This window comes from Rattus norvegicus, chromosome 9 (assembly GCF_036323735.1).
Source record: "Rattus norvegicus strain BN/NHsdMcwi chromosome 9, GRCr8, whole genome shotgun sequence".
Classification (NCBI taxonomy): domain Eukaryota; kingdom Metazoa; phylum Chordata; class Mammalia; order Rodentia; family Muridae; genus Rattus; species Rattus norvegicus.
Window position 1 is genome coordinate 96788162 of NC_086027.1, and position 5802 is coordinate 96793963.

Genomic DNA, 5802 nt, shown 5'->3' on the forward strand with positions numbered 1-5802 from the left:
CCAACAGGACAGAAACATAGGCAGCCTTGGACAATGAGTATTATCTTCTGCATGAAGTGTGCTCTGTGTGTATGGCCTGGCGCTTCTGCCTGAGTCACCATGGCCCTTGATGACTACTTCCCAAGCTTCTGCCCCTCACCTCACTGCCCCCCTACCTGTTCTCAAGAGAAGACACATTCACCTTTGCACTTTCTGGATAACTCCACCCTTATTCACCTTTACTTGTTTAGCAGTCCTTAGGCATAGACCATGACTTTATGCAATGGGTATCTACTGGGTGCCTGCTGTGAGTCCCAGACTGTTCTAGTGTTAGGGAGCTGTTGATGGTCCTAATTATCTTCCCCACTGATGACCAAAAGTGACTTGGAGAGGAAAGGGTTCATTTGGCTTACTATTATAGTTCATCAGCAGGAATTCAAGGCAAGATCTGGGGCAAGAACTGGGGCAGAGACCATGAAGGAGTGCTGCTTGCTGACTTGCTCTCTCTGAGTTGCTTGCTTTTCTTAAACAGACCAGGTTTAGGTGCCTCAGGCAGTACTACTCACAGTAGGCTGGGTCCTCTCACACCAGCACGCCAGTTAGTGATCAATTCCTCCACAGACATGCCACAAGCTGACAACCAAGAGAAGTTATCCCTGTGAGTAGGTGCTCCGTGCTAGCGAATTTCTGCCCTTGGGGGCGGGGGGCACAGAAGAAGCCAGGAGACGTGTAGAAAATGATGCTCTCAGACTGGTATTCAATACTAGGGATGTGGTGCCCAGGAAAGGTCAATGAGAGTAAGGGAGAAGGCTCAGATAGGGCCTGAGTAGCTAGTCATGTGACAGTTCCACAAGCAATGTCAGGAAGACAGACAAGAAAAGTGCTAAGGGCTTCAGGTAAACAGCAAGGAGTGGATGAGGGTGACCTGAGTCACTGTGGGCCAATGGAGAGCAGATGAGGTCATCTGAGTGGGCAGGGTCTGCTGGACTAGGTAGAGGACTTTGTGTGACCCGCTCTCTGCTTTTCTTGAAGTCCAGAAGATGGTAATCCACTTTCTAAAATGCTGTTGCTGAGTCCTTCAGCTAATCTGTAGTCAGTACTGTCTACAATGGACCTGGCCCCATTCCCTGACTCACCAAGCCCTCAGAGAGGGGCTCCTACAAACCAAAGCAACATCTACACGCATTGACCTAGATACAGTGCCAGGATCTGGCCATCAAACTCATACTCTCATGCACACACTGGCACACATGCATGCACACACACACTGCACAGCTAAGGGAATGAATGCATGGGGTGACAGCCTCTACAACGTCTGGTTGTTCTGTTGGATTTCAGTTTCTAGGTATGGCGTTTTGGTTTGAAACGAAACGTCAGACTAAACAAAGACAGCAGTCAAGGATTCCTTATGAGGAACCGGGATGCTCAAATCCACAGACAAGGGAGATTCTCATCTGGTTGGGAGATCTGCCCCCTGGTGGCGAGGAGAAGAACAACAAGAGAGTCAGGCTCTAAAGCTCATAGGCCTGTGGTTGCCATAGATCATGCCTTGGCTCTGTTCTTCCGGTCCCAGCAGGGTGTGCTCATAGATGTAGATGCATTTAACACTGGACTAATGAAGAGCTGAGAACACAAATGATGCTGTAATCCAAGATATCCACTGCTTTGGGATCAGATGCTATCTGGCTTCCACATAGACACACCTGAGCACACTCGGAGAGAACAAACTGGGGTGCAGTCATGATCAGAACCCGGAATCAAACTGCCAACCTCTCATCCCAACAGATCTGTCTGCACAGGAGCAGAATGACTGCCCCCCACCACTGAGCCAGAAAACTGCTTAATGGGGTGACCGGTAATCCCTCCAGTGAGCAGAAATCGCAGGGGGCAACCATCACAGCGGTGAATTCGTGAGTTTGTGTGTGGTCATGTGATGTCCAGAAGATACCCCAACCTCTGACTCTTACAAAATCTCCACCCCGTCTTTATAGAAGCTTTGTGAGTCTTTGCTTCTTTGCAGAAAGCGTCTCCCCCTGGCCTGGAACTTGCCTGAAGGGTTAGGCTGGCCGGCCGGTAAGCTTCACCTGTCTCTGCTTTATTCAGCGCTGCGGTTACAAACATAGGCGGCAATGCTTGGCTTTTCAAATGTGGGTTCTGGGGATCAAAATCTGTGTGTCTTCCTTTTTCCACGACAAGCAGTCTACTTAGGCTGAGCCGTTTCCTTAGCCCACAATAGTTTCCCAGCCAATCTGTGTCTTTGGACTTACCCCACTTGTAGGGGGGGCAGTTCCCTCCTTCACCTTGTACCTGAGGCAGGGCCTCTCCTGCTTCTGTCACTGCACTCCACTGTGTATTCCTGCTGACTGGTTCAGGAGCTTCCTGCAAATTCTCCTGTGTGCCTCCCAACTCATAGGAATTCGGGGTTACAGAGTCTTGCCAACAGGGCGTCTGACCTTTTCTGTTGATCTTGAGATCAAACAAGCTCGCACAGCGCTAGAAACAAACAAAAAGCGATCTCGGTGTCATACAGAGGAACACAGGGACAAAGCTAGTTCTGTTGTTGTTGTTGTTTAAAAAAAGGGGGGGCACCATGACCCAAATTCTTGGCCAAGAAGGCTTCAGTCTTTTATCCCTGGCAAAGGCGGGATATCTCATCCCATTGGTGGGTGCTCCACGCCACTTTCTGACTAGCCAATCAATGAAAGGGGGAAAGAAGGGTTCAGGAAACAGGGGTTATGGCCAGGCAAGGTACCTTAAATTAAAACAAAAGCACAGCAGTAAACACTTTAACCCACTGCACCATCTCTCCAGCCCTTTTCCAAGTGTTTTGTTTTAATCCCCAGTTGTTTGTACTGACAGATGTGGGAACATTTACTTTCCCAGCGTGGCTCGAAGGAATGAGTTCCCCATCCCCACTCCATGTAGAAGAGAAACATTTTAAATGCAGCAGCCTAATACTGTGTCTCCTCACATATCTCCCACACGGCAACAGGGGGCATTTTAACCTAAACGGACAGTTCCTGGCACTGACTGGGCTTCCATACATTTTTTTTTTCGAAGCTTGAAATAGAAGCACCTTTGCCCGACCCACTCCCGAGGCAAGATTCTCATTTCAGTTTAAACACAGATCTGAAACCCATTAATTGTTAAAATCCTGTAATCTTTGCAAAGAGATTCTCCCCATATCATTGGGTTTAGAAGACGTTAGTGAATCGGTGAATTCTAATTCACTCCTCGACTTCCACATAGCTGAACGAATCAGATAAACGATGTGTATTTTAACAGGACTCTGAGGCTTAACCAAATCACAGGAGAGTGTAAGAAATCCATGTTGTAAGACGAGAGCAATATCCTTGCAAAGATAAGTGCCATTAACGTGGGAAGGGAAGGGGAAATTTAATGGAGTTTTAAGGTCAAAGATATGTATAAAACCCTCAAATCTTCTCCCCTGAGACTCCATACTAACAAATTCCTTCACCGTGACATTCTCTAAGGTGTGGACGTCTTCTCTAGAATGTCCAAGTGGGCAGTCTGTGAACCGCGTCTGTCTCTGGGGCCCAGGAATAGACAGGACTGCTTTGATTGTGGTACTGCTCAGTTCTGCCACTAGAGGGAGCACATGGTTCACAACATAAGTGTAACTAAGGGTAGAACAGAGGGAGAGCTTGGCCCTACAAGCAATGAGCCCCGTGTAGGGGTGGCAAGCGGGAATTTGAAATGCACAGTGCTCAAGCAATACAGTGTAGACCACAGTCAGTATGAACACACTTTCCGTCCACTGGCGTCCTCATGCCTGACAGACTGCCCTGGTGCATAATTAACCTTCTCACGAAGCTCCTGTGGGTGCCACGGTTTAACAGAGGAAGTCAGTGAGGCCGGGGGAGGAAGTGACTCCTGAGCCTGAAAACCAAAGGAAACTGACCGCAGTTGGACATGCCTATAGCCTCAGAGCTTGCAGGCTGAGACAGGAGGATTGTTTGAGCCCAGGATTCATAGTCTGCTGAGCTGCACAATGGAACTCCCAACTAAAATAATAGTTAAAGTCTTTTTTTTCTTTTAAAAGTTTTTTTTTTAAGTAAATGAGTATCCCAGCTCCCAAAGGATGTGCCTTTTCCAGGGTCCAGGAAGGAGCAGGCCTCAGGCAGGATGCCCTTTGATTCTTAGGAGTTTTATGGTCTCCCTACAAAAACAATACCCAGCTTTTGAAGTCAGTGTTCTGACATTCTAATTGTTCCTGATGTGTTGTCTTCTACTTCCCACCGAAGGCCAGCCATGACTTTATAGAAGGAAGACTGAAAAGAAAGAGACCCCTATCTGCAATAACCAGAGACTCCACAAGGTAGAAGGGAAGTCTGCTGGGCTGCCAAAGATGTACAAGGACCGACCGTAAATCCTGAACTGTCCCGAAATGCAAAGGCTTCAGTCAACCTTTGTGAAAGAATTCCACGCAGTTAAACAAAAAGTGACTTTCTATTGCCTTTCTGGGTCTCCCTTTGTTTAACAAAGATCAGGGTGTGAACTCAGGGGTCAAAGTCCTCCCACGGGCAAGTTGGATTTAAAAGCTACTATGAATTTCTTACCTTTAATTTTTTTTTTTTACTGTTAAACCTAGAGCTAAGCACGGCTTTATAAAGCTACGGTGGAAAATCGGATTGAGTTAAGAATGCATTGTCTCCTCTATTGAATGCCAGGGAGAGATGAAAAACACGTGCAAGGAACTTGGAAAGAAAGAGCAGGCCTACAACTCCCAGCGTGAGATGTGGGAAGCCAGAGACTGAAGCTCCATCCTGTCCTCCTCAGTTGCTCTCAAAACCTTGTTTTGTGAGAGTCTTTCATTGAGCCAGGAGTTCTGCAGTTTTCTGGATTGGCAGGCTACAAATGTTGGTATTCGGTCTAAGCTCCACCCCCACAGCAACCTGGGAACAGCCAGGTATGCTCCGCCCCACAGTTGCCTGGCAACAACCAGCTGTGCCTGACACTATATAAGGGGCTGCTTGCCCCCTCCTCTTTCTCTTTGCTCTCTTCTCTTCCCCTCTTCCCTGTCCCTTCTCTCTTCCCACCTCTCCACCCCTTCCCGCAACGTGCCCATGGACGGCCTTTCCTCTCATCTCCTCTCCTCTCATTAAACCTCTCCACATGGAACCATGTTGGCTTGGTGTGCTTTGTCTGGAAAGCGAGCTGAGATTTAAAACACAACATTGGTCCTAGCAACAAAGGCCCTGGGTCCTCCTGTCTCCAGCGACCCATCTCTGCCTCTCAGTGCTTCCAGAGGCAGAGATGGGGCTCCCCAGGTAAGCTGCTCAGTTAGACCACACAAAATCAATACTATCTGGGTTCAATAAGTGACCTTGCCTTAATGGATAAAGTAGATTGACCCATGAAGAAACCCAGCATTCACTTTGGGCTTCCACTAGCATGCACACACATATGCATACCACACACATGCAAATACACACACACACACACACACACACACACACACACACACACACACACACACACACCATAAAAACATATGCCGATAAAGAAGAAATGGCTTGTTTCTAACACACCTGTGCCATTTTCCCATCTGCTCCAGCAGTATGAATAGCTTCCTGTGTGTCTACGCCCCTGACAATGCCTTTTAATCACAAGCACCCTAGCTGGAGGCACTGTGACTGATTGGCTCTGTGCTGCTACCTCTCCAGCCTTACTAAAGTGCTTTGAGTGATGAATATCCCCACAGGCTAAGATGTTTTAAAGCTTGGTATCCAGTAGGTGGCGCTGTCTGGGGAGGTTCAGGAAATGCAGCCTTGCCGAAATCAGTTCATCACTGGAGGTGGG

At 47.9% G+C, this 5802-nt stretch overlaps 1 long non-coding RNA gene across 1 annotated transcript in view; it reads left to right on the forward strand.

The window, feature by feature from the left end:
* LOC120094739 (uncharacterized) overlaps window positions 1-5102 on the forward strand; it is a 20413-nt gene extending 15311 nt beyond the window's left edge. Inside the window, exons 2-3 of the long non-coding RNA XR_005489303.2 lie at window positions 1765-2052; window positions 4245-5102. This is a non-coding gene — a long non-coding RNA (uncharacterized LOC120094739). The remainder of the gene's footprint in view (window positions 1-1764; window positions 2053-4244) is intronic.
* Window positions 5103-5802: the final 700 nt, after the last annotated feature.